General features: G+C 33.8%; 1 protein-coding gene across 1 annotated transcript in view; it reads left to right on the top strand.

The window, feature by feature from the left end:
* Nucleotides 1-26835, top strand: part of AKAP6 (A-kinase anchoring protein 6) — a 560862-nt gene that overhangs the window by 5296 nt on the left and 528731 nt on the right. The window lies entirely within an intron of this gene.

Here is a 26835-nt window from a genome sequence, read left to right as displayed (position 1 = left end):
ATTGTCAAGAAGTTACCCCTTGCCCTATCAGGCTTTGTCACAAGTAGAATGAGGCAGCTGAATGAGAGGATGACTTGGGTTCCTTCCAGGCTTAAGTCCCCTTATTACATTAAAAATATTTCATATTTATATCTAGAGTTGAAAGGGAACATAGTAATTATCAAATTCAGCTCTCTTATTTTGTTTATGAGATAACTGAGGTGACTTGCTCAGAGGTGACACAGTTGCAGATGAGCTGGGATTCATATGCAGACTCTCTGGTAATAAATACCTCATCCTTTCTAGCATACCATGCTGTTCATGATCTGAAATTACAACAATCCGAATTTTAGAAAATTAAATAAGCATTTCTTAAGCATCTTCTAGTGCCAAGTACTGTACTCATTCCTGAGGGTACAAAGACAAGAATAAAACAGGTCCTGCTGTTAAGAAATACATATCCCACTGGAAGAAAACACATGCCTATATAAGTATATGACTATATATACATGTATGTGTTTATATATTTACATACATATCATATATACTTATACTACTTATGTATACATGTGCACATGCATGTATAACACCAACATTTATTTATACACGCACATAAACATATACTGCAACACCAGTATGTCACAATATGTATGTATATATATATATATATATATATATAGTAATACTAATATATGTATATATTATAATACTAACATTTATATATACATGTGAATATACTATAATACATCATTATGTGTATGTGTATATGCATACATACTATGTATTATGTATGTGTATAAAATATGTTTATATATAAATATCTACATATGTGTTTATGTGGCACACATATATGCAAAATATAAATGTGCATAATAGATAAATGCAAAGTAATTTGGGGAATCACTAGCAACTGGAAGGAAAGGCCTCTTTGTAGGAGGTGTTACTTGAGCTTAGCTTTGAAGAACACTCAAGATTCTAAAGAACAGAAGTAATTCCAACATACAGGTGTTTCTTCTTTAAAACAAAAAGATCTGGGGCTAGATATCTGATTGGTTACAGAGGGCTGCTAATGAGACAAGGTAAATGGGTTCAGTTTTCATGGATACTTCTAAGCTTTTCTCTGTTCTGCTTGTCTGAACAGTTAGATGGTACAGGGGGCAGGTCATTGTGATCTGAATTCAAATGGGACCTGGTGTTCTTACTGGCTATGTGACACTGGGAAAGTCACAACATTTTTCAGCCTCCATTTCCTCATGTTTAAATAGGAGATAATAACACCCATCTCATAGTGCTGTAATGAGGATAAAATGAGATAATGGTTAAAGTGCTTTTATAAAATGTTAGCTATTATGATTCTTGAACCCTGTTGCTTGTCTTAAAAACATGTGCCCTTATCGTCAAGGGGAACTGGAGGAAAAGGGGAAAGCCTGTCCTCAATCAACAATAGGATTATAGAGAATTTTTTTAAAAATGGAAATAGCCTGGAACTGATAGATTTATTTGTTTGTATTGGGGATTTGGTTGAGGTACGTCCTACGGAACATGTATTGAGTCATACATGGGTAGCCAGAAGCATCCAAGGGAGTATGATGCATGCTTCATAGAATGTATTTCAAACCCTGTTACATGATGAAATAAAAATAAATAAAAGAAAGTAATGCAAAATTAAGATTGGAGAGATAGCCTGGGGCCAGATGATGCAGGGCCTTATATTTTCTACATGGCCAGAAATGTCTTAGGAAAATTATTTTAGAGGCACTCTCCTCTTGCTTTACCCATAATTAGAATATATTCCTTCTTAACCTTTGTTTATTAAAATCCTATTTGTAAGGCTTCTCATTTTTAAAAAATAGCATTTTATTTTTCCAAATACATATAAAGATAGTTTTCAACATCCATTTTTTAAAAAAACTTTATGTTCTAAATTTTTCTCCCTTTCTCCTTTACCTCCCCTCTCCCCAAGAAAGCAAGCAATCTGATATAAGGTAAACATGTACAATCCTTTTAAACATGTTTCCATATTTGTCATGTTGAGCACACACACACACACACACAAAATCATACCAAAAGGGAAAAAAAAACATAAGAAAGAAAAAGCAACAATAACAAATAAAAACAAACAAAAAAGTGAAAATACTATTCTTCAATCTACATTCAGTCTCCTTAGTTCTCTTTGTGGATACAATTGGCATTTTCCATTCCAAGTCTGTTAGAATTGTAAGGCTACTCATTTTCATGAAATTTCCCTTTAGTATCCCAAATGAAAGAAACTTTTTCCTTCCTCTTGTTTTCTTAAATTCTTTGTCTTGAGTATGAAAGACAGATATAAAAAAATCAGAGTCTGGCAGAAAGGAGACCAGGTAAGAGGCTATAGCCCAGAAAAAAACCAATTGAAGATTACATGTGTATGATGGGAACTGGAGAGGGAGGAGTGGGAGGTAGAAGTGATACCAAAGTAAGTAGAAAGGAGTGGAAATAAAATCTATAAGATTTAGCAACTAATTGGCTGTGGATTCTCTCAGGATACCCTGAGAGAGGGTAGGTGATGACCCTGAAGTTTTGAACTTTCTCTATATCCATTCCTGTATGATATGGATATTCATCTACATATTTTAATCAGCTCTTCAAAATTCATTAATTAAAAAATATATTGTGTATCTGTAACGTTCAAGGCTCTATACTGAAGGTACGAAGTACAGAGAAATTATGTAATTATTGTTGTATTTTGTATATAGAAGCTGTACATTAATATAGGGAAACAGATCTTAGTGAAGATCAAAAGTTCTATCAAAGTAGAATAGAAATTATTTTGCAATTTACAGGCAATTATCTACAGGCTTAGATAATTGCCCACTGAGAGGTTCACTGATTTTCCCAAAGTCACACAGCTGGCATATATGAAAGGTGGATTTTAACTCCAGGTCTTCCTAATTCCAAGACTAGCTCTCCATTTACTATGCCATGATGCTTTATGTAAGGTGTATATTATCCATATAACATATTTATGTTTATCAGGATTATATAAATGTGGCTTGAAGGAGGTATTAACAAATACATCTCAAATCTTGCCCACTAGATCCCAAGGAAAAGTTTGATTCCTGTCCTGAAGGGAATAAAAAAAGGGACCACAAAGCTAGTTACTCTGTTCTTTGAGAGAGGTGCTATAGGACTAGAATTATATCTATTGATCCTCCTAAATACTGCTTTAGGAACACAACTGGTTTAGAACAAAAAGTTGCTAGCTTTCATGGTCACTATATTTTAAAGATGGTTAGAAAGCTATCAATTAGCTTACAATCACTAATAGTTCCTTCCTACCAAATGCAAGTTACACAAAAGATGATTACATTAGTGGATCATGAGTTAGTCCGTTTATCTAAGCAAATAGCAAACAGAAATCACAGAAATTATATATGTTAAAATATACCAGAAAACACATGAAGTGAGTGAACTCTTTCCCTGGGAGTGAATTATCGAAGCTCAACCTAGAGGAAGATGTTAATCTCACTAAAGGGGAAACATTCCAAAGTCTCTAGGGAAGCAAGCTGAAAATCAGGAATATATCAAAGAACTGACTTTATTATATATCTTCAAGAGAGTCTTTTTTCTTCCTGGAGTCAATCCTAAAGAAAGCCTAGAAATGTGTATATCTTGAAAAAGAGTAATGAAGAATATCTCCCCTTTCCAAAGCTTTTGAATCTACTCATCTCTCACATAGTCATGAAGCATCACTTCAACATTCTCTTCACCTGTTAGAAGGGTCTTATATAAAATGCTCCAGGCTTGGCCAGAAACTGGTGTTATATTCACTTAACATACATATATTGTGTAATTTAAATCATATTGGTTTAATACTGACTTAAAGCATTAATCCAGTTGCTGTTCTTTGCTTCTCTGAAACATTTGACATTGTTAAAAACCTGCTTATCTTGAATATTTTTTTCTTTTTTTAGTTTTGTGACACTTATTTCCTTTCTTGGTGAGGAAATTCCTTCTTTCAAATTTTCAATTTATAGCCTTAGAGAAATGCACCAAGAAATTTAGTGACTTAACCAGAGTCACACTTACCCTCTTCCTATCTTCAATAATAAATATTTTTTTAAATTTTTTTCAGCAGTTTTTCAGTCAGGTCTGACTCTTTGTGACCCCATTTGGGATTTTTTTGGCAAAGATACTGGAATGGCTTGCCATTTCCTTCCTTAACTCATTTTACAGATGAGGAAGCTGAGGCAAAGAGGGTTAAGTGTCTTCCTCAGGGTCATACAGCTAAAATGTGTCTGAAGACAGATTTGATTGCAAAAAGATGAATTTTCCTGATTCTAAAACCAGAACTCTATTCATTGCATCACCTAGTTGCCCTCTATACTAAATAACTCACCTTTATATAGAATTCTAATCTTACAATGTGCTTTCCTCACTACAGTCTTGGATGATAGTGCAGTTATTATTTCCTTCATTTTGCAAATGAGAAAGTTAGAGTTAGAGCCCAAAGCCACATAGCTAATAGGTATTAGAGCTAGAAATCAAAAGAGAAAATTTCTAGCTAACTTCATTGTCAGTGTTCTTCTCAATTTACTATCCAACCTCTCCAATTCTATTTTCTATATTTCCTTCACTGGTTTCCTCTTCCCAACTTCAGGCCCTCCTATTAATGGTCCTTTTCTCTCCTGATTCTCCATTGGCAATTTCATTTATGTACAAAAATGCAATTATCATCACCCCTAGACTTAAATCTCCACCCTTGATTCTTCTGCTTGGATTCAGATTTCCACCTTATATTTCCATTGAAACTTCCAAGTGAGTGTCCTACTACTACCTCAAACTCAATATGGCAAAAATGGAGCATATTGTCTTTCCCATAAAACTTAAACCTTCTTGTCTATAACTATCAGTGGGGTAGTACTAATAATAACTAGCATTTATATAGTTCTTTAAAGTGTGTAAGACACTTCACATTTGTAATCTCATTTGATTCTTATAACAATCATAGGAGAGAGAGATGTTCTTATTATTCCCATTTTACAGATGAGAAAACTGAGGCTGGGAGAAATTAAGTGACTTGCCCATACTCACACAACTAATAAGTATTATAAGACTGGATTCAAAGTCAGGTTTGGTCTCAGTTCTTCCTAACTTCAAGCATGGTATTCTTTACCAACTTAATGAATAGCCTAGGGATATACCCTCAAACCTCTGAGTAATCTTGGACTCTCCTTCCTTTTTTTTTTTTCCCCACTCATAACTAATCTGTGGTGATTCCACCTCTGCTGTGTCTTACTTTTATTTCTCTTTTTAAACCAACTACCATCTTCTCAATACAGGTCTCAACTTTTTTTTTTTTGATATTCTCTCAGTCTGTCCTCTTCTGCCTCCATTATCTTCACTTGTAAAGTTATTTAAATGACTCTTAACATATTAATCTTCTTTATACATTAAACTGCTCTTGAGATGTAGTGAATATAGTCCTAAATTTGGAACCAGGAAGACCTGAATTCAAATTCTGCTTTATATTAGAAGTTATGTGAACCTGGGCAAATCATGTCTCATCTCTGGATCTTATAATAATATTTGTCATACTGATCTGTCACAGATGGGCTGTGAGGCATAAATGAGATAATCTATTTAAAAGATTTTGCAGGCTTTAAAAAAATTATGTATGTATGTATATATATGTATATTTATATAATTTACAAATTTATAATATATGAAATTTGTAAATATATAAATTTCAATTATTCCTATAATGGACATGCATAGAGCAAAAGTTAGGCGTACTAATACATCCTGGATAGCCTTTCCAAGGGGGAAGGGAAGGACCAGTGACAATTATTTTCTTTCCAGAGTGTGTGAACACTATTCAGGCCCATGGTCTATGCATTTTAATGAATATTATATCCTTCCTTTGGCCAAAACCCTTCAGCAATTCTCTAAAATTTAAAGGAAAACATTCAAAATCCATAGCCTGGTATTCAAGGCCTTTCTCTTTGCTTTGCAATTTAATTACTCACTATTTCCCACTTGACACAATTTATCTTCTAGCTCACTAGATAGTTCCATGCTTTTTATTGCATTTTTATTGTGCTTTTGCCTTCCTTTTTATACTATATTCATCTATGACTATTAAATCCCTACTCATTTTTTAAGATGCAGATACCTTTTATGATTTCCATAGGAATTCTCTTTGTTTCCTTGAACCTGAAATAACACTTCACTTGTACTTGTCTTTTTTTTCTTCTTCTTAAAGTCTGAAACTATTATGTCATCATTGTCATCTCCCAGTATGGAATCTCCCTCTAACAATGCCAAGTGGCAATTAAGAATCTTGGAGAGTTGCTTTGAAAATGAGAATGTTAAGTGACTTTGAGAAGTTGCGAAGCTGGTCACCAGCTAGATTGTGTCAAAGAATGTGTCAGATCTTTCTGACTCCAAATTTAGCTCTCCACTAATCTTTTCTATGATGTTCTCTCCTTTTATATATTTAGCTTGCTTATTTGTATTATCATTATTTCTTTGTTGATGTTATAAGATCAGTGAGGGCTGATATATTTTATATATCTTTATATCCACAGTAGTCTCTGTACTATTAGACACATAAAAGTTTTTTAATCTCTCTCTCTTCTCTCTTTCTCTCTCTCTCTCTCTCTCTCTCTCTCTCTCTCCCTCTCCCTCTCTCACGCACACACACACACACACACACACACACACACACAAACACACACACATACTCTCTCTCCTTTTCTCTCTTCTTTTTTCTTTCTCTCTTCCTCTTTTCCTTTTCTCTCCCTCAATCTCTCTCCCTCTCCCTTTTCTTATTTATCTCTCTCATTTTCTCTCATTCTCTCACTTTCTCTCACTTACTCATTCTCTCACTCATTTTTTCTTTCTGTGTCTCCTATCTCTATCTCCCTCCCTGCCAAATTCCCCCTCTGTTTCTCTTCTCTGTTTTTCTTTCTCTGTGTTTCTGAATCTCTCCCTTTCCACCTCCCCCTCCTTCTCTCCTTCTTTTCTAGTCAATAGTCTCCCTTCTAACTCTATTTCAGACTTTAAGAACATTTTTTTTTCTTGTTAATACTCTACACTCAGCTCCACATTGAGCTCTTTTAGTTCCTCCTTTCCTGTAAGAACAATCTATTTTTTTTTATGATCAAGATCATGGTGTATACTTAAGGCTTTAGTTCAAAATGTCTTTTCTTGCAATCATCTAAATCCCAATTCAGTAGGTATGCCTTGGATTCTGCCTATATAAATTTCATGACCAGCCCTGGAAACACGTATACTCTACTCAGCCTTAAAGATTTATTAGTATATTTGGGATTCATGTCAATTTTCTTTTTTTTCCCCTGCCCTTACTTGAAATACCTTTCTAATGGATTGATCATCTACTCACATTATTATTATCACTTATTTTGGGATCTTCCCTCTTTCTGACTTCACTTACAAACCCAGTTTTTTCCCCTCCTTTACTTTCCAGGAATCTAAACCTCCCATCATGTTTTATAACAATCCCTCTCCAAGTGAAGCACATTTTGAGGTTCTCAACTCTCTATTATCATTTCCTCTGCCAGAACTTTAGTAAACAAACAAAAAAAAACCAAGCAAACAACAAATCTAAGACATGATTATACTCAAATACCCTTCATTTTCTTTCTCTCCAATTATCATGGACAGGCCCCTAACAAGAAGTCTATTTGTAACTACTAATACTAGTTGTGTTGATCAGTTGATCAACTTTTTTGATGACCTATAGAAATAGCCTGCTTAGCCCTTTTTTTAAAAGTCAAGTTGTTGTCATTCATTGAGAGACAGCCAATGTTGTATGAAGTTGATGCAGTGATAGCATGTGCTTTTACTTTGCAAGGAAGTGAGCAGCCAGAGGGAAAAGGAGAATTGTTTCAGGTGGTTGGACAGAATAGGACTTCTTAAACTTTATTTATTTTAAAACAATTTTTTGATTTGATATATATATATGATATATATATATATATATATAATTTTATCATTTATTAAAGACCAAACAAGTTTGCACGGCAATGAGATTGATGTGCTTATTTATTTTTACATAAAGAATTAAATTTGGTGGAATATTTGATATCTTTTATTATTATCATTTTTTGGCAACCGCCACATTCAATTATATGAACACTATGGGATCACAACACACAGTTGAAGAAGCTTTGATATGGAAGATAATTGTTTCATGAAACTCATGGGGGGAAATCTGAGGTTTGTCTGAAAGGGAGGTTATTTAGAGACAACTTAGCTGGAAAACAAGACATGATCAGAAAAACTGTGCTAAAGATATCCTAGTTTTTATTAATTTGGTGAATAACAAAGTAACATTAGTATGGTTTCTTGAAAACATTAGATTAAACTAGAGGGGATTCTGGTAGAATTATCATGTTCAAATTAAAGAGTAAGATATACATGTCTACTTTTTTTCTCCCTATGGTTTTTTGCTTTGCTTGGTATTGTTTGGAGAATGTTTCATAAGTGAGCAATTTATATGTTCACAGTTGAACAATTATATGTTCATATCACTGGTGCATTATTTCCCTAGGGTTTTTTAAAGGCTACATACGAATGAGCTGTTATTATTATTGTTATTACTATCTATTTCTAAAGCTCTTTATGCCTAAATAGCAATATATGCTCTATTCCCCAGTTATGAGGCATCAAAGTACCTGATGACAGCAAAGGGGAGACAAAGATACCTCAGAAGCTGCTTTTAGTACAGCTGTTTATTAAAATTCCAGTTATTAAGAGTCTACAATGTGCAAAGCACTATACATGTGTCCCTAGCACTTCAAACAATGATAAAAATATCACAGTACCAAATTCACAGCTATATGGGGGATGTTATAGTCTCCCCCCACCTCTATAGTTTGCTTCAAATCTGAATGGCTCTTAGAATCCCTAAAGTCCAGTAAAATGAAACTGCTTTGATTTAAACATGTGAGTAGATGAAGTCTGCTCCCCTGTAGGCTTGAGTAGGAGAAAAAGGCATAGTGTGATTCCTCACCCTTCCCCTCTTCTGTATCCCTGTCTGTCTCCTTGGCCCCTCTCCTTTATCTCAAAGGAGAGTAGTGTAAACAAAACAGACTACACTCCAGAATGGGATGAAAGTAAAGACCTCCAAAGGTGAATCATAATACCATTCCATCTTCCATCCTATTAACTAGGAAATCTCCTGCAGTGTAAATAAAAATGTTTTTATAATTATAATTTGGAGGTGTGGTCAATGTTTAGTATGTTTAGAAAATTTAGAAAATGAATTTTAAGTCTCCTTTTTTTCCCTTCTTTGAATTGATTTTGCTTTCACAGTTCTTGACATTTTAATTATTCCTTGTGCAAGAAACCCTTGTTTCCAGGGGTTAGGATGCCTGATAAACTTCGAAGATTTTAAATGACTTTATTAAAATATGCAACATTGCTGAGGCAATTCTGAATATCCCTTTCCTAAGTAGTTACTTTTAGGTTTCTGGGGTTTCCACAACTAAAATATATATTGATCTACATGTTGCACATTATATTGCCCATTCTTTTTTTTCTACAGTTCTTAAGTGAATTTAGGATTCCTTAAAGAACTACATTTCCTATGTTTTTAAACCACAAATCCTATATCTCAGCTTGTTAGAGTGAAATAAATTTCTGAAAGAATCTTCAGTATTAGGGAAGTGTCAGGGGGAAGAATAAAAAGCAAAAGCAATAATTGTCAGCTCTCTCCCTATCATGAAAATGTTCTGATGAGAAATAAAACAAAGCCCAGCCTTGCAAAGATGAAATTGTTTGGCTGGATGTCTTAAGTGCCTTCCCAATAGGGCCTTTGACTGTAACTATCCGGGCTCAGAGGTAAAATGTCCTCTAACTGGGGATATCTGTGGCTATTCTCCTTCCCATGAGACAATCTAAATGTACATTGGAACTGAGAAGGGAGCTCTTAGTAGAGAACTGAGCTCAGGGAGCAGGTGGGAGTGCTCTTTCCTGAAATTCAAACCATATTGACAGCACTCTATTTTTAGAATTCTCTCCTTTTTAAAAAGCAAAACAAAAACCTTAGGCAATTAGAAATCAGACCTGTGCATCCTGGGATATGTTAGTTGTTAGAATACATCAAAATAATGCCAGATTGGGTACAAATAAAGATATTTAAGAATCTAGTTTTAATTTTTTGAATATATTTTTACTTATTTAGTATACACTTATTTAATAAAGATCTTAGCCATGAAATGTCTTTAGTACATTTTCTTTTAAGTGCCTCAAGATAGTAAAAGGCAGAAATTGCTTTTTAAAAATCCTTATGGTGATGATAATCATTTGATGTTATTATGGTCTTGGTAGATTTGCTCACATCTGGAGTATGTCATAACTATTTGTGGGAGGAAAGAACAATCAGTAAATGAATAACTTATGGTCTTGCTAATATTGGGTTTGCTAAGTCTAATGTTTGTCTTAAGAGAATTATGCTAAGATTAAATCAATTAGTGTTCATAAGTAAAGGAAATGTATTTAAATACTTGTTATGTATTTGTATTTCACATTAGAGATCTAGATGGCGTCAGTATTTTTATGCCCTGATACCTGTAGATTTTTAGGGCTATGTTAGAGTCATTTAGACTGAAGAAATGGTTGCTAAATTTTCATCAGGAATATTTATATCTCAGAAATCAGCCAACACTACAAATCTGAACTTGATTAGTCATTTTTTTGATTGACTTTGTTCAAGTGATAGATAAAATGTTAAGAATATAGATTAAATTTTAAACAGTGTCTTATGTATAATTTTTTCCTAAAGCTGCTTCTTCTAATAATTTTACCAACATAGCATTACCTAAAGTCATCACAAGATTCAACCTAAATCAGAAAATGATTATATTTCACAGAAGTAATATCTAAACATTCATGGGAGATATAATTAATTTTTTTCCTTGCTGACATTATTAATATGCCTTTATTTACATTTTGATTTTTTTGTCTTTTTCTTTATTTTAGTGGAATTTTATTTTTCCAATCATATATAAAGATAACTTTCAACATTCTTTTTTAAAGGATTTTGAATTCCTTTTTTTCTTTCTCCCTCCCTTATTTACTTCCTCCACAAGACAGCAAGCAATATAAGATATACATGTATAATAATTTTTGACATTTCCTTATTAATCTTGTTGGAAAAGAAAAATCAGACCAAAAGGGAAAAACCATGAGAAAACAAAACAAAACAAACCAAAACAAAAAGATGAAAATAGTAGGTTTCAATCTTCATTCAGTATCCATAATACTTTCCCTGGATGTGGATGGCCTTTTCCATCCTAAGTCTCTTGGAACTGTCTTGGATCACTGTAGTGCTGAGAAGAGCTAAATCTATCACAGTTTATAATTACACAATCTTGTTGTTACTATGTACAATGTTCTCCTGGTTTTGCCCAATTCACTCGGCATCAGTTCATGTAAATCTTTCCAGGCTTTTCTGAAATCAGCCCTTCAAAAGAAAAGCACAGCAGGATTTATTCAGGACAAAACATCCACCCTCTTTCCTTCCTATAGATCAGATATGATGATTTTTTTTTTTTACATGAAAGACTTCTTCTCCCCATAGCTGTTATTTGTGGAAGTAACTCTTCAATGATACTCAATATTTTCCAGGGATTTTAGCACAGTAATATATCCTCTTTGAGTGGCATATTGTGTTTCAATTCAGAGAGTAAATCTCAGTTTTTGAACTCTCTATCTTGATTTTATATCTGTTATTTAATGAATGGAAAGGTATTAGAAAAAAAAAAAGTTGACTCTAATTGCTGAGAAAAGATCATTGTGAGTCAGGGCTGAAGTCCATTTAGCCCCAGGTTCTGTCCTTGTCAGTAGTAGTTGTGATTGTTATTTATTTTTTTTAATGGCAATCTATATACCTCTAATCCAATTACCCCTCAACTTCAAGGATTAGGGGATATACTTGGAACATTCTAACAATCCAGCAACTATGCTCTGTTTTTCTAAAATTTTTTGGCCCGTGAAACACTTTAGGCAAGAAGTTGTAGATTTGAATTGTGTGAAGACATCCTGTCTTTTAAATTATCCTAAAAGTATTCACAGGCTCCTTTGTGACCTAATGGATAGAGGCTTAGGAATCAGGGAGACAGATCTAGGTTTTAGTCTTTCCTTAGACAAATAAGTATATTATTGGCAAATCACTTAAGCACTCAGTGCCCCAAGTAACTCTTTTTTCATAGATTGTAGATCATAGACAAGTTGTTACAGAGGAATGGTTCATGTGCATTATTGGAGGGAGTTTCCACACTGGGTGTGCTGGACACTGTAAAATCACAAGTCAGAATCGATCTTCTCAAGAAAAACAAAACAAAACAACAAAACAAATAAACAAAAGAAAGTAAAACTAGCCTATAGAGGATTAGCCCGGGTAAGAAAAATCTCCTCCAGTCCTGATTTTCCAACTGTTTGTTAATGGAATCACAGATCTGGTCCAAATAATGAAATTACAGATCCTGTACAAATTTATGACTATAATATGGTTGGATTCTCCATGAGGAATAAATGGGTGAAGGTCACTATCTTTAGTGTCTAGAGAGTGCACAATGCTTATGTTGTGGTAACAACATAAAAACCAGAAAATATAACTATTGTCTTGAATCGGAGCAGAAAACACATAGCACAATTGTATATATATATATATATATATATATATATATATATATATAGTATGATGTTATAACTGTGTCAAGAAGTATCATTTTAATAACAGAGGTCACATTTTTAGAACTTCTAAAATGACTTTGAATTAACCTAAATGTGGACCATTAACAGCACTTAGATATATAGGAAGAACTAGCATTTGGAAGTCTTCCAAAAATATTTCCACTTAGAAACCTTTGGAAGACAGGCAGAAGAGAGTTGCCATATAAGAGAGTTGAAAATCAAGGTTAAAAAAAAAAACAAACACCAGTTTTTGTTTTGTTTTGTTTTGTTTTGCCACCAGTGGGCCTACTTTTCTAGAGGCACACTTACCACTCTTTTTTCCAGTGGAGGGGGGGAATCTCTTAATTCAATTAAGGCAAAGTTAGATTTTTTAAAAGTAATTTTTATTTAGAAATTAGGGAAAATCACAAATTGCTTCTTCTACTAGCACTACCCACTAAACACTTCCCCTCCCCCAATAAATTGAGTGCATATTTCTGACACTAACTTTAATTCTTGGAAGATTAGTATTTCTAGAATAGCCTTTTGGGAACTTAAACCCTCTTTCTCTCTCCTCACTATAACTTCCTAAATGTTTAAGATTAAACACTGAATAAAGAGACTTGGATTAAGATTTCTAGCCCCAATTTTATATACAACCTCCTTTATGGACCCATCCATGAGTATTCCACCCCTCCTGAAACCCATAATCAAGTGTCCCCTCTGGTCTTGGAGTCAGGTTTTAATTGTGTTTCTATTTAAAAACAGTGAACAACCTCCCCACAGGTTTCGCATAACTTCTCTTGACCCTCAATGAGCTGGTAGGTTCTTTCCTCTGTAGGCACTAAAGCCTCCTTCTCAGGGTGTTGGATCTTATTGTGCAGATCTTAATTTTGTCTTCTTTGTTCCTGTCATGAAGCTTGATATCTCTAAGACCAAGTAAATTCTGTACTCCCTCCTATCCTATTTTATTATGGCTTATTCAGTTTTGCTCATCTGTAGTTCAGCTATCTTCAGGTTGGTTCTATTCAAATGAAAATGTCCTTCTTCATCTCTCTTTTGAAGTGATTCTCTGTATTTTTTTCTCCCAAATAGTCATTTTGTTTCAAGGTTGCTGCTCCAGAAGAACAAGATTGTGGGAGTTCAGTTAGGTTCTTGCTCAAAGAACCAATGCTTGTGAAAGGGGTCAAGGTTAAATGTATGGACAAGGGAGTCAGCTCCGTGGAACTAAGTGGAAACCACAGGAGTGGATGATTAAAAAGACAGAAGAGGGCCAAGAACATAATTCAGAGAAACACTAATGTTTGAAGTTGGAAAATGAAGGTAATCAGAAAAACAAAACAAAACTATAAAGGAGGAGAAAGTAGAAAGGAGATGAAGTGGGGAATTAGGACAATTAATTGTCATAGAAACCAAGTGTATAAGGGGAAGGTTTCAAGAAGGTAAAAGTAGTTAATAGTGTCAAAAATTATGGAGATATGAAAAAATGGAGGAGTAAGAAAATGCCATTGGTCATTAGTTTTAGTTGTGGATTCTAGGAGACAAAGGGAAGGAGGAAGAGTATTCTGGTCATGAAGAATGGACAATGGCAAAGGCAGAGAAATGGGAGATGTGGTATCATGTATGAAAAGCAACAAGAAAGTTGATATGGCTGGACTGGATAGTGAATATAGGAAAGTAATATATATAATAACTCTGTAAAGTTAGGATGTGGCCAGATTGTAAAGAATTTTGATTGCCAAATAAGGAGTTTGGACCTACCATTTTCTTTTTCCCTCTGCCACCATTCTACCTATATTAAGGATTACTTGTACTGTAGATAAAAGGCCATATCAATTGTTTTTACTGAAGGAAGAATTAAAATCAAAACTTTTCTCTCCCAAGTGGTTGAAATTCCAATGAAGAACACAATGGATTGTCCAGTGCTCTTTTATCCTTATGTTTATCCTTAATTGATGGATATGAATTAAAAAAATACCATAAAATAATTTACTGATGTTATAGTGACAAGAGAAATGGCCTCAGAATCAAGAAAACCTTAGTTCAAATGGGACTTCTGAGTACATATTGGCTAAGTGACCCTAGGCAAGTCACTTAAATTCTCAAAGTCACAATTGACTTTTTTAAAGTTTTAAATTGTAGGAAAAAATGCTTATCTCTGTTGGCAGAATGAATTTCCGTATTGCAAGTTCCTTCTGCTAATAGAATCACAGATCTGGTCCAAATAATGAAATTACAGATTCTGTACAAATTCATGAATACAATAGGGTTGGATTCTCCATGAGGATCAGATGGATGGTGAACACTGTTTTTAGTGTTGTCTAGAGACAGTGCATGATGCTTGTGAAGTAACTGCCAGTGAGTAATATAAAACCCAGAAAATATAACTATTGAGTTGAATCTGAGCAGAAAACACACAGCACAATTGAATATATACAGTATGATGTTGATGTGGCAATAAGTATCATTTTAATAACAGAGGCCATATTTTTAAAACTTCTAAAATGACTTTGAATTTGCTTAAATGTGAATCATTAATAGCTCTTAACTATAAAGGGGAAACTAGCAATTGGAAGTCTTCCAAAATGTTCCCACTTAGAAAGCTTTGGAAGACAGTCATAAGAGAGTTGTCATATACAAGAGTTGAATATCAAGGGAAAAAAACTTTTTTTTTTTTTTTGGTAAAAGGCCAGGGGCTCTATGTAGATGAAGAAAATGGGAAAACAAGATTTAGATAAAAATTAACCTATGAAAAATTCAAAGTGCTTGCTTTTAGAAATAAGAAAAGAAGCATAAATATTATTAAATGTATACAACAAAAACCATCTCATAAATAGGCTCTCCCCTGCCCTCTTCTCTTTTTTTCCCTCCTTTGTTTTCTCCCTGATTCGTTTTTTTAAATTTTCCCCCTGATTCTTTTAAAAACTGTGGAAACTCTGATATATAATGATCTTAGAGAATTTCCTGGGCCACTGAGAGATAAAGAAACTTATGAATCCATAAGCATTTTAAAATTTCTTTTATTAATCTTATTCTGAATCTAAGAAATAAAACAAGCATTTCCATGATGTAGAAGAAAAAAAAGGTGATTGTACATGAAACTGCAAATAAATTATGTACAATTTGTTATTCCTTTTGAAAATGTAATAACATATTTTTCTTCTGAATCCAATTCTTCTTGTGCAACAAGAGAACTGTACTGATCTGCATACATATATTGTATCTAGGATATACTATATAACATATTTAACATGTATAAGACTGCCTGCCATCTGGGGAGGAGGTGGAGGGGGAGAAGGGAAAAGTTGGAACAGAAGTGAGGGTAAGGGATTATGTTGTAAAAAATTACCCATGCATATGTTCTGTGTATAAAAAGTTATAATAATAATAAAAGAAAATGTAATAGCCTTATCATTCAACTTTTTTCTTTTTCCCCCATTTTTTCCTTCCTTTCCCTCCCTCCACCTAGAGATGGCTAATATTAGGCACAAATATGTTTGTGTGTGTGTGTGTGTGTGTGTGTGTGTGTGTGTATTTATTTATCTATATGTATGTGTGTAAAACCATTCTGTATATAATTCTATTTATCAATATATTATTTTCCTCTGGTTGCAGATAGAATCTTATTTTATATGTCCTTTGTGGGTAATTTTGGGTATTTATAATAGCCAAAGTGTCTTAGTTACTCAAAGTTGTTCTTAAAATAATATTGCCATTACTATATATAGTGTTCTCTTGGTTCTACTCATTTGCTTCATTATTGCTTATGTCTACCCATGTTTTTCTAAGCTCATTGAACTTGCCATTTTTTTTTAATAGCACAGTTATATTCTATCACAATTATATACCATAACTTGTTCAACCATTCCCCAATTAATAAGCATCTCTGTGCTTTCCAGTTCTTTGCCACCCCATTGCTAGCTGCCTGTAAATATTTTAGAATATATATCTCCTTTTCTTTTTCCCTAATGATCTTTGGGGAAAGACCTAGTAGTGATATTGCTGGGTCAAATGGTATAGGCAATTTAATAACTCTCTGGGCATCATTCCAGATTGCTTTCCAAAATGATTGGATCAGTTCACAGTTCCATCAACAATGAATTAGTGTCCCACTTTTTTTTTCACATCCCCTCCAATGTTTGTTGCTTTCTCCTTCAAGCATTTTAGCAGTTATATATAACACACACTCAAAACAGACCTAAAATAACCTGGAGAAGTGACACTAGTATCTGTTTGTCCTTTGTTCTCAAAGGACCAGTGACATCACTAGGACGATGTCTTGACTTGTGTGGAATTGGATTTAAGGAAGGCAGAGCTGTAGCAAGTAATCAGCCTCATTTTTTCCTCCAGAATTATTGAAGTTCAGTGGGAAGAAAAAAGTCAAGATGACCAACCATGACCTGGGAAACAGTAGCCTTTCTATATTAAGTTCTTTACTAGGTCTCAGTTTATCTGAGGCAGCACTCATTCAATGACTAAGGGCTAGGTGAAAAATTAGATGAAATATAGTCCAATTTGCCATTACAAAAATATTAATTTTGGAGGGGAAGATTCTCAAAATTTCTGGCCAAAATAGAAAATAATTGCTATTTTACATTCATTCTAAACCATCAAACCCCAAATAATGAATTACAGAGACTTGGATTAGGGGTTAGGGAGACTATGTAAGTTCTCATACAGATGTCATTTGAACTGAATCTTGAAGAAAACCAGGGATTTCAAGAACCAGACTGTAGCATAGTAGAGAGTCATTTTTAGAATTAGGAAGACTTGACTTAAAGTCACTTTTCTGACATGTACTGGATCCATGAGAATAATTTAGGCTACTCTCTAAGAATAGATATCATTCTGCATTGATTCGGGTAGCTTCCAAACCAGAAGTTCCTTATCGATGGAGATTAGAAATAAACAAAACACTTGGTAGAATGGGGAGTGATGAAACATAGTTTGCCTATATTTTAGCAAAGTATCTTGATGAAATCTTTGGAAAGGACATAAACACATGTAGGCTAGATGATAATATATGTAGATATATTCCAAACTGGCATAGTTTCCAAAGAATGATCATTAATGGCTCAATATTACACTGAAAGGAGGTGTCAGGCCCCAGTGACGTTTTGCTTTGTCAGTGATTTGGATGATGACATAGATGACATCCTTATCAAATGTGCAGGTGACAAAAGGCTGGGAGGAGTAGCCAAAACACCAGATGATATGTTCCAATAAATGTTCCAAAGTGATCTTGATAGACAAACATAGGACTAAATCTAATTAAATATTCATTAAAGATAAATGCAAAGTTTTACACTTGAGGACTCAAAATCAGTTGTGTAGATAGATAGATAATTCAATTGGAAAATGACTGTTTTGTTTATTTTTGAATATAGCAAGCTCATTGTGAGTCAGCAGTGTGACACTGCAGTCAAGAAAGCTAAATCAGTTTCAATCTACCTTATGAAACATCTTGTTTAGGACTTGGGAACTTTTACTGTCCCTCTGTCTGCCCTAGTCAGAGAATATTTGGAAATTTGCGTTCTGCTCTGGGTGTCACATTTTAGGAAGGATGGTGATAGTCCAGAGAACATTCAGAAAAGGAAAACCTGAATATATTCCAAACAGACATAGAATAATCTGGGAGAGGTGATGTTAGCATCTGTTATTATTTGTGCTTTGTTCAAGTAAGAGTTGGATTGGTTGAATTAATGAACTAAAAAAAAAGTGTTGCTATGTTTGAAACACTATTCTAAGTGCTACAGACATAATTAAAAAAGATGGTTCTGCATTTTATGGAAATCACCCTTAACAGAGAAGATCATATATATGAAAGGCTTCAGATATAAATCAGATGGAATAGTTCCATAATCCCTAGGGTACAGCAACAAAACAAATGGCAATGTCTCTTTTTGAAGACTATTTGTACTGATAGAATCATATCAATGTATAATATTGAAGTATTTGATAGTGCCAGGAATCTTGACAACAAGAACTTTATTTGCTGGGTCTTCAATAGCTGTGACTGGAGCACCTGCAGAAAAATTTACCAGGATGCATCTCTACAGAAATTGTTGTTTCCGGTATGATAGCCATGGGCACTGTGCTGGGAGGATCGGTATTTCCAAGGCTCTGGGATTCAGGTCCAGTAAGATTTCTTCCAAATTAACAAATACTAGATTTTACAGAAAGGAAGAAACTGAAGGGAGAACATTTCATTATCTTCAAAGGCAGTTGTTAATCAGATTTTAGACCTGCCATTTGTGCTTTCTCTGCATTTTTGAAATTTTGATGAACTGATAGACCACTATTGACAACTTTTCAACTGTTAATACTTAAATTATTAAAGATTCCACTCTGCATGCTATAATCACAGCAGTTGATTTTTCTTTGGGTTCTGAAAGGGAAATTTTACCAGATGAAATCAAACTTCCTGAATTTACCTGAATTTCTGGCTATTCTAGTTTGATTGGTTTGATCCTGTGTAAACACACACACACACACACACAAAATGAAGTTTATTGCTTCTGCAGAATATCTCACTAACTCAATGAATTGCTAATAAACTAATTACTATTCTAGCTAGACTCTTCTTTTTTGGATAATACTATCCAAAGAATGTTATGAGAGAATGTTATGTTATTATGTAAAAATGTTATGAGCAAAAATTAAAGTTCCCTTTATTAACTCAAAATTTTCCCTACCTTTAAAATAATCTGATTCCTTAAACTGTTTCTGGTAACATCTGGGATAACAATTTAAAAACTTAATGGTTTTATTAAAGTTGCTTAATACTTACATAGCATTTAAACCAGAGGTAAATTAATTTGATTTTTTGTGTAATCATTTATTATTAATTGATTGTTCTCTCACAATTATTGGGAACCAGCAGTATATTTGGCCAGGTTCTTCAAAACTGAGGGAAGGCTGCCTTCCTGTCCTCTGTGTATATATCCCAGAGGCACTAAAGTGTAGCAGGAAAAATGCTAAACCTGTATTTAAAAGAAACTTGGATTTAAATTCTGTTTCTAACTTGTGAAATCTGCTATTTTTAATATTATCATCAAATCCCTTAATCTTAAACCCCCTTTTTGTCACCTGTAAAACATAAATTAAAAAAAAAAAAAACCTGGAGTACTTTAGAGGCTAGTACATGGTATAGTAGTTAGAGAACTGGACCTAGAATCAGCAAAATCTGAGATAATTTATTATTACTCAAGTGAGGCTGGGCAAGTGACTTTACCATTTTCTACCCTAGTTTCCTCATCTGTAAAAAGGAGATAATAATAATATCTATGTTGTAGGATGATTGTTAGGATAAACTGAGAAAGCATTTGTACATTGTTAAACCTTGAAGCACTATACGGGGGTCTCAAAAGTCATAGACTGAGACTTTTATATTAACACTAGCTGCTATTATTATTAATGACGGTTATTGTTTTCATTATACAATATATGCCTTATTGGACTGTTTGTGAGGATCAAATAAAATGATCCATATAAAGGGCTTTGAAAACCTGAAAGTCAAAGTTATCTGTAACAATAGTTTATAGAGTGAGATCACAATATGATTGCGCTGACTGTGTCACAGGTAGGATTTTGATCCATTACCAGATTTGGAGATAAATTAACATTTAAAAGACCCTGGGGTAATTCCAATAGACTTGTGATGGAGAGAACCATCTGCATCCAGAAAGAGACTATGGGGACTGAATGATGATTACAACATAGTATTTTCACCTTTTTTGTTATTATTGTTTGCTTACTTGTGTTTTTTTTTGTTGTTGTTGGTGGTGGTGGTGGTGCTCTCATTTTTTTTTCCTTTTTGATTTGATTTTTCTTATGCAGCATGATAAATGTGGAAATATGTTTAGAAGGATTGCACATGTTTAACCTATATTGGATTACTTGCTAACTAGAGGAGGGGGAAAATGGGAAGGGAGAAAAATTTGGAACACAAGGTTTTGCAAGGATGAATTTTGAAAACTATTTTTGCATGTATTTTGAAAAATGACAAGTTATTATTATGTAAAACAATAAATGATCCTGGATAGATGTATGAATATATTTTTTGGAACATTTCTAGGTGAATAGACTTTGTAACCATATCTTTAGTAGTTCATTTCAGTGAGTTATCATTTCAGATGATAATCCGAGTGGTTAAAAATGAAGCAGTCAATTAATTAGTTAAACAATTGACAAGTATTATTAAATACTTGCTATATTGAAGGCACTATGCTAAATGGTTGCCTATAAAAAAGACAAAAGTGAAATAGCCCCTGATCTCAATGATTTTATATTCTAATGAGAGAGATAACATACATTCACATGGGTATAAACGGAACATATACAGAGTAATTTGGGGATGGAATGTCAGAATTTGAAGCAAATCAGGAAAGGCTTATAGAAAAGTGACACTTGAGCTGTGTTTTCAAGAAAACCAAGCATTCCAAGAGGTACAAATGAGGAAGAAATGCATTTCACTCATGGAAGAAAGCCATGAGATGAAAGATAGAACCTTTAGTGTGTATGGAATATGATAGGTCAGTATGGTTAGATCATAGCATTCAAGAATGGAAATGGAGGGGCAGCTAGGTGGTACCAGCCTTGAAGTCAGGAGGACCTGAGTTCAAATCTGGTTTCAGATACTTAACATTTCCTAGCTGTGTGACCCTGGGCAAGTCACTTAATCCCAATTACCTCAAGGGGAAAAAAAAAAGAATGGAACTAGAACAGGTAAGAGAAAAGGAATAGGCTGTTAAGAACTTTGAATGAACCAGAAGAGTTTATATTTTATCCCAGAAGAAATAATAATTCACTGAAGTTTGTTGAGTCAGGGCCTGACATAACTAGAATCACTTTAACAATTCTGTGGAGGCAGGATTGGAGTAGGTGTGAATCAGGGAGATTAAAAAAAGGGAGACTATTAATAATGGTTCAGGTGATTAGTGACAAGCACCTATGGTGATGAATGTGTAAGTGGAGAGAAAAGATTGGATACAAGAAATGTTGTAAAACCAGAAATAGCAAGATTTGCCAATGGATTGGATAAGTAAATGAGAATATGGAGTTGAGGATAATAATATTGAATGTGTTTGTTGGAGCAAGAAAGGAAATGGAAAACAGAAGATGCAGCTGTGGGGTGTGATGGTAGTCATTTACTTGGAGAAGATAGAAGAACATGGATCAAGAGCATATGTAGAGAGGTTGACCTTATAAGGACAAGGCTACCTTTGCTTTTTCTTTTTTTTTAAATTAAAGTTTTGAGTTCCAAATTCCATCCTTCTTTCCCTTCTTCCCCTCTCCCTTCCCTGAGATGGTAAACAATCAGATATAGATTATCCATATGCAATTATGTCAAACATTTCCATATTAGTCATTTTGTAAAAGAAGATACATAAAAGCAAAAAAAAGAAAGAAAGAAATGGAAAAATAGTGTCCTTCAGTCTGTATTCAATCAATATCAACAATACAATGATCCAAGACAATCCCAAAGGACTAATCAGTTGGTATTGTCTTGGATCATTGTATTTCTGAGAATAGCTAACTCATTCGCAATTCTTCATCAAACTGCTGTTACCATGTACAATTTTTTTCCAATTTTCTTCACTTTTTATGCTTCAGTTCATGTAAGCCTTTCCAGGTTTTTCTGAAATTATCTTGCTTGTTATTTCTTATAGTACAAAAATATTCCATTACAATTATATACCATGGCTTGTTTAGTCATTCTCCAATTGATTTACATCTCTTTGATTTCCAATTCTTGGCCACCACAAAAAGAGTTGCTATAAATATTTTTGTACAAATAGGTTATTTCCCTATTCCTATCTCTATATATTCTCTATCCCTATATTCTAGGAATGAATATTGACTTATCTATGGATTGCAGTTTTATAACCCTTTGGGCATTGTTCCAAATTGTATTGTAGAAAGGTTGGATCAGTTGACAATTCCACCCCATTAGTGTCCCAGTTTTCCCACGTCCTTTCCAACAGCCAACATTTTCCTTTTTTTTTTTTTTTTTTGAAATCATATTAAAAGCCACCTTTTCCACAGAAACTGGAGTAAAGAGAAAATGAAAAGAATGACATTGGAGCTGTGAGGCAGGGAAATAGGCAGATAGGGAATTCTTTGCATCTAGCCTCAATTTTTTTTAAAGTAAAGCGTGGATTTAGGTTGGAGAAAGGAGTGCAGTTCGAAGCTTGAGGAAATAAGAGAAGATTTAGCTTAGCTGTTTTGAAAAGTAGAATAGATAATTAGTGAGGAAAAAAGGATTTCTTTATTTTCAGTATAGTCCAACTGAGATTATTACAAAACAGAATTTTTCAGTGGATTCATTTAATTCTGTTGCAGGATGCTTGCCAGACTCAGCAGCACCTGAGTAGGAGCAAAAAAGCAGATGAGGGCAATAGTCTAGAAATGAAATTTTCTTCTTCTTTCTTTAAAAGTTCAGTTTGAGTGAATAGTGATACTTTATCTTGTTTAATTCTCACAGTAGCCTTGTAGGACTACTCAGATACATTTTTATCTCCAATTTATGAATGATGGAAACTAAGAACTTCCCTAGGAGCTTAAATGAATTGCCTATGATCACACTTGTGAAGTAGGAAAGTGTCAAAGATGATAAAAGAAGCATGGTTTTTCCTGGAACCAAGTCTAGCTACAAACATGCTCCTTCAGTTGATGTTAGTGACGCATAGCATATTTTCCCTGATTTTTAAAATATTCTTTTCCCCCTTCTCTTCCTTTTCCTTTTCTCTCCTTTTTTCTTTTTTGCCCTCTCTCTTTATTCCTTCTCCTTCCCCCTCCTTTTCTTTTCTTCTCTCTTCTGAGACAGGTTTGAAGCAATAGAAGAGATAGACTATTTCTTTGTAATTTTCTTGGAAGGTTTTTCTTTCCATTAAGAATGAAAAATAAAGTCTAGAACTACTCCATGTCTCTGATGTAGGGAATGGACTATTTATTAAGACAGCAAATTTAGATAAAATCCTCTTACGTTTAAATAAGTAGCAGAAACCTTTGAAATTTTGATTGACCAGAGGACTATTGATACTGATAAACAGGCTTCCCAGCAGGGGGAAATTATGGTTGAGATTAGCCCAGTTCACAGCTTCTGAATGTATATCATAGCATAATTCCACCCTCCCTTTCCTATTATTAAAAAAAAAAAATCTGTGAGTGGAAGAAGAAATCATTTAAGTAAAGTCATTTCTTATACTATGTTAAATTATTTTCTCTTGGGACATATTTTCTCTTTCCTTTGATTGTTTGATAGTTTCCATTTTCTGCATCCTATTAGTTCTACAGTGAAATTTTCACAGAGATGGAGGACCTGAGGATTGCATATGAACATCCAGAAAGGAGGAGACCTTGTGAAATACTAGTTTCCACAAGTTGTTTCTCTCCCTAGTCAACTTTGAGGATAACATTAATGGCAAAATATGATAGTCCTAGCAATTACCCAACCAACATCTAATTTTTAGTTTTTATTTATTAACAAGCAGGTTTAGGCTAATTTTACAATTAGATAATAATACAAATGCAATTAAATCATAAATACAAATGAAGAATATTGGAGCTATCAAATTACCTTAGAGATTACTCAGTTTATGCCCTTCTCCACCCCCATTCATTTTATACATTAAAACAAACAAACAAACAAACAAAAAAAAAACCCTAATATCCAGGGAACTGAATTATCTTGTCCAAGTTCATTCAGTTGGGATATTGGCAGAGTTAACATTAGAATTTATTATTCTGACTCCTAATCCAGTGCTGTTTTCTCCAGAATGCAGTTGTTTCTTCATTTAGAAAAGAGGAAAAATGGCTCTTTGCCAATAGTTTCATGTACATTGGTTTTTGTCATCCCCAAATGAAGAGTGTAAACTTTCTGAGGTCAGAAACACAGTCACATACTATTTCTACATTTTAGATGAGCAGGCTTATAATGACTGTTTAGGGAATGCATTACCAAATCTTGCCATCAACCTTCTGGCCATAGTCTTCATTTTCCTTGTTCTCCTCCCCTTGGAGACTGGATCCTGCTTCCTGGGACTAATGTTCAGAGAAGTGAAATTTCATCTTACCTTGTTTAGTATAAATCTCTACTTTCTGTCTATTTCCAAAGTTAATATAATGTTGCCTCCAACTATCCTTATCATTCTCTTTCCAGAGCCCTGATTCTGATAGGTAAGGGCTTTTGGGGGCTTATCTCGCCGAAAATCAAGGCCTTTTCATCACTTCTTGGCCATTTTCAAATCATGCTTTTTAATATAAACTCCCCTAAAGACAGAGAATGTTTTGTTATCTTGTATTTGTCATCTTATTCATTATTAAAATACTTGGTACATAATAATGTGCTTAATAATGCTTTTTTTTTTCCATTTATTTATCCATTCATCCATCTCTTCATTCATTGCTGGTTGATTGAGTTAGAAAATTGGATTTAAAATAGCTAAGGGACTGAACAGGGTTGTCAAAAGTAACTACTTTGGGAGAATTTGGAGACATTTAAGCAGGAATAGTCTGCTTTAGGTTAGGATATGCTTCCTTATTTCAGATTTCAGAATAGGGTTAACTCTTCTTTTTGTTTAGTTGTTTTCATCATGTCTCATTCTTTATGATTCTGGTTTAGAATTTTCTTGGCAAAGATACTGTAATTGCCATTTCCTTTTTTAGCTCATGTTGTAGATGAAGAAATGAAGCAAATAGGGTTAAGTGATTTTTTCAGGATCATACAATTAGTAAGTGTCTGAGAACAGATTTGTGTAATATTCTGGCTCATTACAGATTTGAATACTTGTTTCTAAGTCCAGTATTCTGTCCATTGTGTCACCTCACTGCTTAGGGTTAACCTGGAGGCCTTTATTTTTCTCTTTTAAACCAGAATCCTATTGTAATTTTCTCCTTTCAATTTGTACAGTTGAGTTGACTAAGAGATATGGAGCATGGTGTAGGAGATAATATTTTGTTCTTGATACCACCTTTGTGACCATGAACAAACCTCTTTTCTGAGCTTTTGTTTCTTCATTAAAATAAATGGGAATAATAATATTTATATTATTTCATATTTATAATGCCACCTCGTGGGATTCTTGTGAGGATCAAATGACGCTTTTGAGACATTGAAGCACAAGTGTAGAGAATGACAAACTATGGTTAAGAATAGTTTTTATATTAAAAAAATTTTTTTTATGATATTTAAAAATGTTAGATGGTACAAAAAGAAACCAGCCAGTTTTGGTGTTTGGATTGTATAGTTTATTGAGTCTTGAAATAAATACCAGCTGCATTATTGTTTTTATTAACACATTTTATATATTTTGTTTTTATATTATAGAACAGTGCCTGGCCTAATAAAGACTTAATAAATACTAGTTGTCTGTAGCCTTTTTATTGCCTAAATTTTTCCCTCTGTACCTCATCTATTCCCCTTCTGGAGAACCATCCCATACACAAATAATTTTTTATAGGAAAAGTGAAAAAGGAAAGAAAAATATCAATTTAATTATGATGCATTGAAAAAAAAAACATATATATTGCTCCATACCTGTAAGCCTTCCCCCTTCCCAAAGGATTGGGGGTAGGTGTTTTCTCATATTTCTTTGTTTAAACCAGCCATACTTGTTATTTGTAACTTTGCAATATCCATTTTCAGTTGTTTTGTGGTGGGTTTTTTTGCTATTTACATTATAGATATTGTATATATTGTTTTTGTGACTTGCCTCACTTGTATCAGTTCTTCGTATCTCTTCTTGCTCAGTACAGAATCTGCATCATTGACTGAAGAACTTTAGGAGAGTCTTGTACCTGAGAGAGAGTGAAAAATATACCTCCTCTTAGGTCAGTTAGGAGAATCTTTGACATAAGAATATTTAGATTAAATTTGACTTGAAAAAGTCTTAAATTGGCCTGAGATAGAAATGTCTAAGATAGCTCTCTCGTTTGTCATATTTGTGACATGACCATAGAGACTTTATGTTTAAGGTTCTCTTAAGCTCATTTTTGGGGGTAGTAGCTGTTTTTAGGGTACTAGTAGTGATAGCTATCTATCTATCTTATCTTGTCATCTTATCAACAGCCAACAAGCACTTACTAAGTAACTACTGTATACTAGGAACCATGTCAGGAGCTAAGGACACAAGGAAACATTTCCATTATAGAGAAGGAAATGATGTGCAC

Source organism: Sarcophilus harrisii, chromosome 2 (assembly GCF_902635505.1).
Source record: "Sarcophilus harrisii chromosome 2, mSarHar1.11, whole genome shotgun sequence".
In the NCBI taxonomy this organism is placed as follows: domain Eukaryota; kingdom Metazoa; phylum Chordata; class Mammalia; order Dasyuromorphia; family Dasyuridae; genus Sarcophilus; species Sarcophilus harrisii.
The sequence above is the reverse complement of the archived record's forward strand: the minus strand, read 5'-3'. Positions and strand labels throughout refer to the sequence as shown.